General features: G+C 32.8%; 1 long non-coding RNA gene across 1 annotated transcript; it reads left to right on the top strand.

The window, feature by feature from the left end:
- The first annotated feature begins 11,515 nt into the window (after window positions 1-11,515).
- Window positions 11,516-13,108, top strand: LOC126966371 (uncharacterized). Its single transcript, XR_007729720.1, has 2 exons — window positions 11,516-12,570; window positions 12,654-13,108. It is a non-coding gene; the product is annotated as an uncharacterized LOC126966371 (long non-coding RNA).
- Window positions 13,109-15,290: the final 2,182 nt, after the last annotated feature.

Genomic DNA, 15,290 nt, shown 5'->3' with positions numbered 1-15,290 from the left:
CTGTAATTGTTTTCATAGGTGCATGTAGGTGCCGCTAAGTTTTGTATATCAAATACGCTACATGAATGCTTAGCGAAGAAATTGCAAATACTGCTTTTTGAATCTGCTTGTACCTCCTTATAAATTAAAATATTAGGGTAATTGGAATAGCTTTTACGAGTATTTTTAATATGAGTTGATGCGAAGAAAGTAATGCAAATGGCCGGCTGACAAATAGGAAGTCAAGCTGGTGGGGCAGAGTCTGGCATGGTTCTTTGCGTCTAATTCAAATTCAAATATTTTTATTCAAAATAGGATGTGAAATCACTTATTGAAAGTCAAAAAACAAAGTGGCTGTGCGAGGCAAGAAATTTCGAATAAAGCGCGCGGTTGTTGAATGCCGGACGTCTACGTGATGCGGACGGTACTTTGCACGTAATGTCCGGTGGTGGAATTCGGCCGCTGGAATCAACCCGAACAGCTCCTCAGAGCACTCCCCGTTATAAATGCGGTAGAATTTGCAGAGATAACCCACATCTCTACGCAATGCTAGAGAATCAAGCCGATCAGAGATGACTTGATCGTCGATGATTCGAGCCGCTCTTCGTTGTATGTGGTCAAATGGAAGAAGCTGGTACTTGGGGAGCAGTAGCAACTGTAGCATTTGGATGTGTTCGAGGAGCCGGTCAGTCTCTGCGTTACCGCTATGGGACCTATACAGGCATGCGTAGATTCGCGGATGGTCATCGCAGTCTACACGCAGCCAGATGATGGAACGGTCCTGTCCTTCAAGAAAACTCAGGCGTCGAGAACAGACAGCCTCCCTGACGTAAACACACACGCCAGCCCGTGGTATAAAGGAGTGTTCCAAATTATACCCCGGGTACGAAAGGTAAGATGAATCAGCCAGGGAGGATATCTGTGTCTCGGTTAAAAAGAGCAGGGCCGGCTTCGCCGTCTCCAGGTGAAAGTGGACGGCATTTAAATTTGAGCGAAGCCCCCTGATGTTGCAAAAGTCCACAGCGAGTGTGGAGGAGGGTGGTTTGAGCCTCCTGCTCTGTTTGCCCCGAGTCAGCGCAGATTTGCCCCCGCCAGAATACGCGGGGCAGCCTGGGTAACCACTATTCAAAATTTTAACTCAAAATTCCAATTTTAAAAGGTCCATCAAGGAAGTTACATTTTGGCACACCCTAATAGGTATATTATACTACATGCGTAAGCTATCACGTAGTATACTGTGTATGCTGGCTACACACAAGAATATGTATATACGCACACACACACACACAGCTGAAAAGTGAAAGGTGCGCGAGAAATGATGCGCACCAAAAACGTTACTATCCCATTTGATGAGTAGGTTTTACTCTCCATATTTTTCTCATAACAGTGGCCTTATATGAAAATCGATTCTTAAGGAGTAAACTCCAAAAAATCGGGTTTTTAAGGTTGACCTGAGAACTCTAGTCACCTGTCAGACCTGATATGCACAATTTTTTTGGGATTAGTTGAGATAGAATCATTCACATCTCTTCTTCAATATTCGCTATCTATAAATATTTTTAACTTTATATATGCATAGGTAGGTAAATATTAACAAAAAAAAAAGGATTTTGGATCTACTGATGAGCTAAGGAACTGATAAGTATTAAGTTGTTTCAAGCATTATTCACATTATCATAATACGTACGTAAGTACGCTTTAAAAAACATATTTTAGATGTTATTAATTAAAATACTTTCATATTGTTAACGACATTTTATTGGCATGTAATTCCCTAATTAGTACCTTTCCCTAATGTAAATGTAATTATCCAATTGGTTAATTATTAAATTTACTGTTGTTATGTAATAACCACTCATAATAATAAGTTGAAAACATTATTTCTATCAGCTATTTAAGTACGACCCATTCAAAATAACTCGTTAATATAAATTGGAAAGCTCAAGTGAGTGTTCTTAGGTAAATCTTAATTTTAATAATGGTTAATCTTGTAGAAGAAGTAGGTGATGATCTAGGCGGTGTCAGTGCTGCAATATCACCCCGTAATCATCACAATTGGGGATCGCGACTCGGGCGCAGTCGGGAGAAGGTGAAAAATAATATAGAACCTAACAACTTGTTTCAGTTAGAACAGTTAGCTCAGAGAACAGTATATCTAATGCAAAAACATGGAACTAAGTCGGCAGATAGCTACCGGAAAGTAATGGAACTGTTGCGTCTGCAATACAACATGGTAAGTTTATGGCTTAGATAATTTTTACGTCTAGAGAGACTGTGACAGCTGTGAACTCGTAGAAAAAAATTGCGGCAAACTGTTAACCTCTATTTTCAGCTGCGCACGCACACTAAAACATAGTGACAAACCTATCGCGAGTGTAAGACGTAGACTTTCATGCATACTAAAGTAATAAGCCTGGCCTGTTGTCATGCGTTGCCTAACAGCAAGGGGCTCTATCTATACCTACGTATTAACTTTCTAAGTTTCATGACTTATTTTAACTTTAATAAGTATTTAATTTTGTTTTATCTACAAACACTATTGTTTGTTTTCGAGTCTTCGATGTTTATATGTATTTACGTATTATTTATATATTATTACGTATGTTTGAGTTTGAAAAAAAAGAGTAAAATAAGTGACAACAAGTGTTATGTAAACTGAAATATATAATATATATAATATTGACACACTTTTACACAGATTAGCTTGCCCCAAATTAGGCATAGCCTGTGGTATGGGTTGCAAGACGACGACATATTTAATACGATATACTTACTTAAACATACATAAATATATATCATCATAACATCCATGACTCGGAAACAAACATCCGTATTCATCATTATAAAAATGTTTGCACCTAGCGGGATTCGAACCCGGGACCTATAGCTTAGTAGGTAGGGTCGTTAACCACTCGGCTATACAGGTCGTCAAAGTCATAACTAAGAATAACTACAATCCGATAGTGCCCCCTACTAGGATCTGTAAAATAAACAAATCTTTTGCATGCAATGGTATTCATATTTACAATAAATTACCCAAAAGCGTAATCGAATTATCAATAAGTTAAATCATTTATTAAATGCCGACTCCTGTCGAAGGCCTAATACAATATTCATGAATACGGAAACGACGTTACAATATGGATTTAAATAGCATTATAATTGTTACTATTTATAATATTTATGGCTCAACCTTGTATTATTTTACTAGATTGCATTATTTATAAAATATATAATACGTATAAACTTTGTCGAATGAGCATGTATTTTTAGTGATTGAGGTTGACTATCAATCTATTGATTTTATGTCAATAAAGTATTTTTGACTTTGACTTTATATAATATACAGTTAACAAAATGTATATAATATTCAAACTGAAATTCAACTTCAAATAAAAATAAAATAAAATAAATTTAATTCAGACCATTATAAATCCATATATTGTTAGTAGAGTAGTACTTAAAACTATGTTAGTCAGATTAAAAATTAAAAATTAGCAAAATTATTAAAGCAGTTGAACATTATATTTATATTTGATTTAAATTAATTCATAAATCTGCGTTAGTCAAGTTCTCTCTTTGGTTGAATAATAGACAATAATTTGTTTTTTTCAGAACTTCATGATCTTGTGTGAAAATTGTAATGGACTTCACATAAATGATGAGCTGTTGGCACCCGAGAGATGAGTTGGGATACATGTGACATAGTGAAGTTATCAATATTTATTAACTACCTACCTCTTGGGCTCCGAATCCGTTTTCCTTTTTTTAATTTGATCTTTTTAGATGAGTTTTCTCTACACCGTTCTATTTAGATGCTGTAACATTATGTTATTCAACAGCCTAGCGAAACTCTCTAAGAAAAAAGCGGTTCCCTCGATTACTATGAAACGTGCAGTCATTGATAGATTGACAGATGACAGCTATAATCTTGTAAAAAAAGGAGGAGGAGCCGAAATCCACTACGTTATAAGCAACTGTTAGCTTACAAACTTAGCCGGATTATAATTCGTCGCCAAATTGTCATTACTATGTCAAACTTATGTCAAATCTCACTGCACGTTTCATACTAAACACTAAATTTTAAGCTGTAATTAGGCAGTCTTGCCTCTACGTAGTATTTTAATTCTCTTTGTTATTCAACGTATGTTTTAACTGGTTACAATTCAAATTGAACTATTTAAATATTTTGTTTGCAAATAAGTTTTTTGTAAAGTAGTATGGGTTCTTCTTGCTGTACCTGTTGATAAAAATCTATGTTTCTCAATGTTTAAATATAGATATTAGAATTTAGAATTTAATTCGTATTTACGATAACCTTATTGTCTAAGGTTATATACAATATATGTACAATATTAATGTATGTGTAATTTTGTCGTAGTAACTACATTGTATAATATTTATTTATTTAAAAGAAGGAATTGTCAAAGAAACCAAAATTGGGATGTGCAGAAAATATTTTAATATATCATACAATACTATACAGCTCCTAACATCTATGTTAAATAAAATGGTAGAGAGGATATTTTTAGTAAAGTTTAATTATTTATCTCTGAATATGACTTTTGATTTATACTTACCTACTTACTGGGATCCTTAGATCATTTACGGTCGTTCCCAATATATTATCTACAGATAGAGATAAATTACTACCTTCTACTGTCAGTAATTAGCTGTCAATAATCTGAAGCTGTTCCAATATACCCGATAAGTTATTCTTATCACCTTATATTGGGACGCATGAATTGCAATTTCCATACAAACTTCTATCGCTGGTAAGCTATACGCGTCCCATTGACAGACAGCGTGTACGGATAAGGTGGGTTACCGTAGATTAGTTTATTGGGACAGAAAAGTCAACGATTGTTACGATTTTTATCTCAAGTAAGAGATAGACTGAATATTGGGTACGGCCGTAAATCTTGTCTAGATAGATAAGATGACAGTTGTCTAAATGTAGAGAAAATTGAGTTTAGAGTAAACCTCTACTTTGAACAATGTACCCACACTAACACAAAGTGTCATACAAATCGTGAGTGTAAGACGTAGCTTGTCGCGCTCACTAAAGTAATAAACCTGTCTTGTTTTCATGGATTGTCTAACAGCAAGAGACTATCTAGATTCTAGACGTATTAATTATCTAAGTGTAATTCTTATAGTTTGATTATCTATAGGCTTATGGCTTCTATGTTTTTGTTTGAATTTTAAAATGAAATGAAACGTGTAAATATATTATGATTTTATGTAATATATACATAGTTTTATTAAATTTTATATAAGTGGTATATATTTAGCGCTTCCCAGTTATGTTTGATTTACCTATTATTCGTGAACTTATCGTTAGTACTTATATGGATTTATAAAAATGGACCAGCTGATGCAGAGGAGTATTAAAAAGATGTCCCCAAGTTTTGTCTATCTTAGTAGATATACTTATAATTTGGAGTTACTAATCGATTCTCTCTTTTATACATTGTTAAGCAAACCCGTGGTAGGCTCCTTTGCACAAAGTGCCTGTTAGATTATGGGTACCAGAACGGCGCCTATTTCTGCCGTGAAGCAGTAAAGTGTAAAAATTAATGTTTTTCGGTCTGAAGGGCGCCGTAGCTAGTGAAATTACTGGCAAATGAGACTTAACATCTTGTCTCAAGGTGACGAGCGCATATGTAGTGCCACTCAGAACTTTTGAATTTTTCAAAAATCCTGAGTGTCACTGCATTCTATTCAGCAAGGTGTATCAGTTAACGGTTAATCAGTTTTACAATAAATTACCCAAAAGCGTAATCGAATTATCAATAAATTAAATCATTTATTAAAGGCCGACTCATGTCGATGGCTTATTACAATATTAATGAATACGGAAACGACGTTACAATATGGATTTAAATAGCATTATAATTGTTACTATTTATAATATTTATGGTTCAACCTTGTATTATTTTACTAGATTGCATTATTTATAAAATATATAATACGTATAAACTTTGTCGAATGAGCATGTATTTTTAGTGATTGAGGTTGACTATCAATCTATTGATTTTATGTCAATAAAGTATTTTTGACTTTGACTTTATATAATATACAGTTAACAAAATGTATATAATATTCAAACTGAAATTCAACTTCAAATAAAAATAAAATAAAATAAATTTAATTCAGACCATTATAAATCCATATATTGTTAGTAGAGTAGTACTTAAAACTATGTTAGTCAGATTAAAAATTAAAAATTAGCAAAATTATTAAAGCAGTTGAACATTATATTTATATTTGATTTAAATTAATTCATAAATCTGCGTTAGTCAAGTTCTCTCTTTGGTTGAATAATAGACAATAATTTGTTTTTTTCAGAACTTCATGATCTTGTGTGAAAATTGTAATGGACTTCACATAAATGATGAGCTGTTGGCACCCGAGAGATGAGTTGGGATACATGTGACATAGTGAAGTTATCAATATTTATTAACTACCTACCTCTTGGGCTCCGAATCCGTTTTCCTTTTTTTTAATTTGATCTATTTAGATGAGTTTTCTCTACACCGTTCTATTTAGATGCTGTAACATTATGTTATTCAACAGCCTAGCGAAACTCTCTAAGAAAAAAGCGATTCCCTCGATTACTATGAAACGTGCAGTCATTGATAGATTGACAGATGACAGCTATAATCTTGTAAAAAAAGGAGATAGCCGAAATCCACTACGTTATAAGCAACTGTTAGCTTACAAACTTAGCCGGATTATAATTCGTCGCCAAATTGTCATTACTATGTCAAACTTATGTCAAATCTCACTGCACGTTTCATACTAAACACTAACTTTTAACTTGTGATTAGGCAGTCGTGCCTCTACGTAGTATTTTAATCCTCTTTGTTATTCAATGTATGTTTTATCTGGTTACAATTCAAATTGAACTATTTAAATATTTTGTTTGCAAATATTTTTTTTGTAAATTAGTATGGGTTCTCCTTGATATAGCTGTTAATAAAATCTATGTTTCTCAATGTTTAAGTATAGATATTAGAATTTAGAATTTAATTCGTATTTACGATAACCTTATTGTCTAAGGTTATATACAATATATGTACAATATTAATGTATGTGTAATTTTGTCGTAGTAACTACATTGTATAATATTTATTTATTTAAAAGAAGGAATTGTCAAAGAAACCAAAATTGGGATGCGCAGAAAATATTTTAATATATCATACAATACTATACAGCTACTAACATCTATGTTAAATGAAATGGTAGAGAGGATATTTTTAGTAAAGTTTAATTATTTATCTCTGAATATGACTTTTGATTTATACTTACCTACTTACTGGGATCCTTAGATCATTTACGGTCGTTCCCAATATATTTTCTACAGATAGAGATAAATTACTACCTTCTACTGTCATTAATTAGCTGTCAATAATCTGAAGCTGTTCCAATATACCCGATAAGTTATTCTTATCACCTTATATTGGGACGCGTGAATTGCAAGTTCCATACAAACTTCTATCGCTGGTAAGCTATACGCGTCCCATTGACAGACAGCGTGTACGGATAAGGTGGGTTACCGTAGATTAGTTTATTGGGACAGAAAAGTCAACGATTGTTACGATTCTTATCTCAAGTAAGAGATAGACTGAATATTGGGTACGGCCGTAAATCTTGTCTAGATAGATAAGATGACAGTTGTGTTAATGTAGAAAAAATTGAGTTTAGAGTAAACCTCTATTTTGAACAATGTACCCACACTAACACAAAGTGTCATACAAATCGTGAGTGTAAGACGTAGCTTGTTACGCTCACTAAAGTAATAAACCTGTCTTGTTTTCATGGATTGTCTAACAGCAAGAGACTATCTAGATTCTAGACTTATTAATTATCTAAGTGTAATTCCTAGAGTTTGATTATCTATAAGCTTATAGCTTCTATGTTTCTGTTTGAATTTTAAAATTAAATGAAACGTGTAAATATATTATGATTTTATGTAATATGTACATAGTTTTATTAAATTTTATATAAGTGGTATATATTTAGTGCTTCCCAGTTATGTTTGAATTACCTATTATTCGTGAACTTATCGTTAGTACTTATATAGATTTATAAAAATGGACCAGCTGATGCAGAGGAGTATTAAAAAGATGTCCCCAAGTTTTGTCTATCTTAGTAGATATACTTATAATTTGGAGTTACTAATCGATTCTCTCTTTTATACATTGTTAAGCAAACCCGTGGTAGGCTCCTTTGCACAAAATGCCTGTTAGATTATGGGTACCAGAACGGCGCCTATTTCTGCCGTGAAGCAGTAAAGTGTAAAAATTAATGTATTTCGGTCTGAAGGGCGCCGTAGCTAGTGAAATTACTGGCAAATGAGACTTAACATCTTGTCTCAAGGTGACGAGCGCATATGTAGTGCCACTCAGAACTTTTGAATTTTTCAAAAATCCTGAGTGTCACTGCATTCTATTCAGCAAGGTGTATCAGTTAACGGTTAATCAGTTTTACAATAAATTACCCAAAAGCGTAATCGAATTATCAATAAATTAAATCATTTATTAAAGGCCGACTCATGTCGATGGCTTATTACAATATTAATGAATACGGAAACGACGTTACAATATGGATTTAAATAGCATTATAATTGTTACTATTTATAATATTTATGGTTCAACCTTGTATTATTTTACTAGATTGCATTATTTATAAAATATATAATACGTATAAACTTTGTCGAATGAGCATGTATTTTTAGTGATTGAGGTTGACTATCAATCTATTGATTTTATGTCAATAAAGTATTTTTGACTTTGACTTTATATAATATACAGTTAACAAAATGTATATAATATTCAAACTGAAATTCAACTTCAAATAAAAATAAAATAAATTTAATTCAGACCATTATAAATCCATATATTGTTAGTAGAGTAGTACTTAAAACTATGTTAGTCAGATTAAAAATTAAAAATTAGCAAAATTATTAAAGCAGTTGAACATTATATTTATATTTGATTTAAATTATTTCTTTTTTTTTTTTTTATATTAATTCGTTCTTTCGAACAGGCTATAGCCAGGGGCCTTACTGCCTTGTCGTTAGTATTTTCATTTCTTTGTTATTTATTATTTTCACTATTTTGTTTTACAAAAAGTCCAATCCAGGTTTCTCATTTCATCTTACATTATTTCCATTTTCCTTTTCCAATTATGTATATTCGATAGCGAATATTTATAGTAGTTTCTTTCATCAAATCCAATCCAGTCTTAAAGTCATCAGTTATTTTACCATTTCCGTTAATGTATAATTCTCTAAAGAATATTTTCCATATTTTCCTTTTAGTAAGTCCAAATCCAGTAATATAGTCTCTAATAATTTTCCCCTTTTCTTAAAGTCAAATCCAGTGTAATTTGCATAACTTTTTAGAATAATACCTACCTATTTACATTATCTGTTCAGTTCGCGAATTGCGCTATGCTATAACTAGTTGTATATGTACAAGTTATAACGTATTTACATAATTATAAACAAATTTACAACGTATGTATCTACAAATTACAATGTATTTACAGTACTACATACAAATTTATACAAGGACATATAAGTTGATGTGTCCTTTAATAGATCTATTACTGAGAGCGGGATTATATTGGGTGCACCATATATTTCCAGTAGCTCATCCATCAGCACAAGGCGCTGTATGCCAAAGGACGAACAATCAAAAAAGATGTGATCCAGAGACTGATCTTGTTGCTTATTACAATGGTCACAAAAAGGAGAGGAGACAATTTTTTTGCGATGAAGATGAAAATTCAATCGATAGTGACCAATACGCATTCGTGTTATTGTAGTATAGAACTTTCTGTGAGCGTTATTTTTAAACTTACAAAACCAGGGTGTGCTATTAACGGGATTATCTAACAAAGTATACGAATGAGCCTTATTTTCAACTTCTGTACAATTGTACCAATATCTTCCCCAAAGAAGAGTCATACGCTGTTTTAGATTACTTATTATATCTGTATATGGTATGTTAATGTCTAGATCTTTGCAATCAGGATATAGGGATAGATCGGATATATTAATGATAGTTCTAGCTAGAAAATCAGCGCTTTCGTTTCCTGCTACTCCTATATGGGACGGGACCCAAACGAAATCCACTTTAATATCGATTAAACATAGTTCGAACCACAATTCCTTTATAGCAAAAATGATGTAATTGATGTTAGCACTCATTTTGTTATTTGACAAACATTTTAACACACTCATACTATCACTAACTATTACCCACTTCTTATTAAGTTGATTTTGTTTCTTAATATGCTTTAAAGCAAAAAGAATAGCGACGGCTTCAGCAGTAAAAATACTGGCATATCTATTAATCTTAAAGCCAATACCCTTCCTAATTTCAGGAAGGTAGATTGCAAAAGAAACATTTTTGTTTTTTGAGCCATCCGTATAAACAAATTTACAATTAGACCATTCTGACAATAATACATGAACCTCTTTTGAAGTTAAATTTGGATCTATTACAACATTAATTGCAGAATATTTACATCGAAAAGAACCTGCATGGCAGGGAAGTATATCATTATTCCGATGAATATTTAAATCTTGTAGAAATTTAAAAAATGAAGAAAAATCTTGCAAGATAAACAACTGTCTCGGAAATGAAGACGATTGATAAGCAATAAGATTCTTAAGAAGATTGTTCGTCGGCAAGCTATAGAGCTTTAAAATAAATCTTTCTTTAAGATAACTAAATCTAATACACAAAGGAGGAAGGTTGGCCTCGATTTGCATAGCAGCTATTGGGCTAGTTTTAAGTGGACCCAATATTGTACGCATACATTTATTTTGTATTTTATCCAGACTATTAACAATTTTGCTGTCTGCGGCGAAACAATGAAAGCCATATTCAAAATGACTACGAATAAGCGATTTATACAAAATTAACAATATTTTAGGGTCCGCTCCCCACGACGTTGCACACAAAGATTTTAATACATTATAAGCTTTATTCGCTTTAATTATAACACTATCTGTATATTTTTTCCAAGAAAGTTTTGGAGTAAATGTTACACCTAGAAATTTTATGTCACATGAAATAGGCAGTGGAATGCCATTGTATAAAATGGGAGGCAATATGATGCGTTTACGACCAATCACAAAGACTTTTGATTTGGTTGGATTTACATTTAAATTAAGATAAGAAAAGTATTGATATAAATTTACAAGTGCTTTATTAATAGTAGCGACTAAATTAATCAGATCAACTCCCGATACATAGACGACTAAGTCATCTGCATACTGTAGGTTTACTATATTTGGCCCCAAAATAAGGTTCAATCGTCTTATGTACATAATAAAAATTAAAGGAGACAATATTCCCCCCTGACAAACACCTAGAGAAGAAAGTCGTGGTCCATACAAATGTTTATTAAATTTTACATATACTTTTCTGTCAGTCAAAAAGGATTGCATCCAATTTATTATTTTACCTGGTATCCCTAACATTGATAACTCGTCACAAAGCACGGCAATATTTACACTATTGAAGGCACCTGAGATGTCAAAAAATACAGACAAAAGATATTGATTACTTGCTAAACATTGATGCGCATCAAGCTGTAACTGCGCTATACTCTCCCTAGAAGACCCACCTTTGCGAAAACCAAACTGATTATTAGGCAAAAGACAATTTTGTTCTATAAAGAACTCGAGACGTTGTTTTAGAAGCTGCTCAAATATCTTCCCAACACAAGACGTGAGAGTCTATAAGAGTCAGGTAACATTTTATTTTTGTCTGGCTTTAAAACTGGGATTAAACAGTCTGTTTTCCATTCTGCAGGAATAGTATTCTCCTTCCATAGGCGATTAAGATTATTTAAAAAGATGTTGAGACTGTGGCAATTAAGTTTTTTGAGTAAAATATATGGAATGGTATCAAGACCGAAAGATGTATCTCTTCTAGTAAATAAAGCGGATTTTAGTTCTTGTAAAGAAAAAGGCTCTATCAAATATTTATTACTATCATTAACAACATTTACATAGTTAGTTAACTCATTTGATACAAAGTCAGAAGTATACTTTTGTAGAAAATCTGGAATCCAACTATCATTCAACACACTGTCAGGAATGTAAGTTTTGTTAAATTTGCGCATGTATTTCCAAATTGAAGACAAAGGAGTACAACGATTAAATGAATTGCACAAGCCTATCCAGCTATTTCTTCTTTCACTTTTTAAGATAAGTTTTTTTAAAGCCCGCAATCTCTTAAACTCCACATAATTTTCATCAGTGGAGTTGTTTTTAAAATTAATGTAACCATTTTTAGCATTTAAAACTGCTTCTGTACACCTCTGATTCCACCAAGGCGACCAAGGATATTTAAAAGATTTTTGTGAACAAGAACTAGTAGCATTATTACTATTAGAACTTTTGGAAAACAGACAGCTAGGGATTGACTGCTTGGCAGCAGAAAGTAAAATATTACAAAAGGAATTAAAAGCATCTATTGAAGATAAAGTGTCAAATTTAACATCATCCAAATAAGAAACAACTAAGTTACTATACATATTCCAATTCACCTGCTTATAATTAGGGTGAGTGGGCAAATGTAGATTATTACATAATGTGTTTTGCAAACTAATACTATCACTACTTACTGCCATTTTTATTATTACAGGGAGATGATAACTACTGCCCAGAGGACTGTCAATAACTGACCAGTCACATAAAAGAGCCAAAGATGGAGTTACCAAAGTCAAGTCAAGAGCATTAGGACGCCAAGATGGAGATCCTATTGTGGTAGCTTGACCATTATTCAGAATAACAAGACCATTCTCATCTATAACCTCTAAAACATCTTTACCTCGAGGCAATGTATCAACACATCCCCACAACATGTGATGAGCATTGAAATCACCTGCAAATATCATTGGCTCTGGAATGGACTTAATTAAACTGTTTAAATTGTTTTTATTAAATGGAGGATTTGAATTGGAAGGACTGTAAAAACTCACAATACTCAGTTCTTTGTTATTAATTTTAATTTTAATGCAAACATTTTGTAGAGCACTATCATAATATGTATTTATGTTAGAAAATGTGATATTATTATGAATAAAAATTGCTACACCATTGTGTTTATTACCACAATCATTCCTTATTGTGTTATAGCCTTTTATTAAAAAATACTGATGTGGTTTTAACCAAGTTTCCGAAATTATAGCAATATGGATATGATTTTCATATAAAAACCTTGTAAAAATAAGCCTATTACTAATAATACTTTGAGCGTTCCACTGCACTATATTCAATGTATCCATAATAACAATTAACTAGGTGTCTTTTTTCTAAAAGTGTTATTCAGAATTTCCTTAACACTATTTGAATTTATAGTTAACTTATCTTTATTTGTACAAATTTGTAAAACTGCTTCAACCAAGAGGTTCATAAATTTGTCAGATTTTATAAGATTGCTCAGGTGTGTGTCAATATACTTTGAGTTTAATTGAGGGAAAGCAGATTCATTGAAGAGATCTGAGTATCTAACACTACGGGACTTCACTTTGTTTTCTTCAATTTTTTGTTTTTTCAGAGAACAGGTAGATGAGATAGCTATGTGATCTCCACCACAGTTGGCACATTTTGTTAAAGTTTTTGGACACATTTTAAAATTGTGATTGTCAGAACATATGGAACAAACTTCATTGTTTCTACAAAATTTAGCAATATGGCCAAATTTCATACAGCGTAGACACTGTTTAATAGGGGGTACATATACATTAACCTCATGCCTCCAGTGATCAAGTGTTACATACTCAGGTAACAATGTTGATGCAAATGTGACTGCAACAGTTTGCGTTGGAACAAAGGAGACAACACCCTGTGGGTCCTTTACTCGCCGCATGAACCTTCTCACAGCAATAACTTTTTTACTCGATGCAATTAATTGATGAATTTTTTTGTTGGAGTAATCAGTGGGAACAGAAGTAAGAACTCCAGTGACCTCCGTTTCAGAAGCCGGAATTGAGGCAACCATCTCCAACTCGCTAAGTAACTTTTCATTTTTTAAAAATACATTCGCATTGTTAGGCAGGTCAAAGGTAACACCAACTTTAAAAGCATTAACGGACCTCAGGTGCAACACACCCGATACGCAATGCCTCCTGATTCCATTTGACAGACCCAACCTGTCCTTGTCTGATATTTTGACTTCACCCTGCTTGCGATTGAGAAATACAATAAATTCCTTCTTATTTGAATTTTCGTCGTATAACCTATAATAATTTGTCGCTCTATAAGGGGTATACTTCTCTTTATCCTTTCTTCTTACAATGAGACGTTCAGTCACCTCCGCGTCAGATACCGAGGATTCGGATAGGGGAAGTTCGTCTGGTGGTTCTGCGTCGCTCTGGCCGTTCTTCGGCCTTTTACCTGTACGCTTCCCCATGGCGATGGGGAAGCGCACTTAACAATTTATATATACAAAAATCGAATATTTATAAACCAGGATAAACAATTTACAAGTATGAAAAATATATGCACTATGAACAATAATTTAAACAATTTTTTTTTGTATAAGCGCGCCTTCCTACGTTCACTCGTTCCCGCCAAAAACCATTTCTTGATTTAAATTAATTCATAAATCTGCGTTAGTCAAGTTCTCTCTTTGGTTGAATAATAGACAATAATTTGTTTTTTTCAGAACTTCATGATCTTGTGTGAAAATTGTAATGGACTTCACATAAATGATGAGCTGTTGGCACCCGAGAGATGAGTTGGGATACATGTGACATAGTGAAGTTATCAATATTTATTAACTACCTACCTCTTGGGCTCCGAATCCGTTTTCCTTTTTTTTAATTTGATCTTTTTAGATGAGTTTTCTCTACACCGTTCTATTTAGATGCTTTAACATTATGTTATTCAACAGCCTAGCGAAACTCTCTAAGAAAAAAGCGATTCCCTCGATTACTATGAAACGTGCAGTCATTGATAGATTGACAGATGACAGCTATAATCTTGTAAAAAAAGGAGATAGCCGAAATCCACTACGTTATAAGCAACTGTTAGCTTACAAACTTAGCCGGATTATAATTCGTCGCCAAATTGTCATTACTATGTCAAACTTATGTCAAATCTCACTGCACGTTTCATACTAAACACTAACTTTTAACTTGTGATTAGGCAGTCGTGCCTCTACGTAGTATTTTAATCCTCTTTGTTATTCAATGTATGTTTTATCTGGTTACAATTCAAATTGAACTATTTAAATATTTTGTTTGCAAATATTTTTTTTGTAAATTAGTATGGGTTC

This window comes from Leptidea sinapis, chromosome 10 (assembly GCF_905404315.1).
Source record: "Leptidea sinapis chromosome 10, ilLepSina1.1, whole genome shotgun sequence".
Lineage (NCBI taxonomy): Eukaryota > Metazoa > Arthropoda > Insecta > Lepidoptera > Pieridae > Leptidea > Leptidea sinapis.
This window is presented reverse-complemented; position numbering and strand designations above follow the sequence as displayed.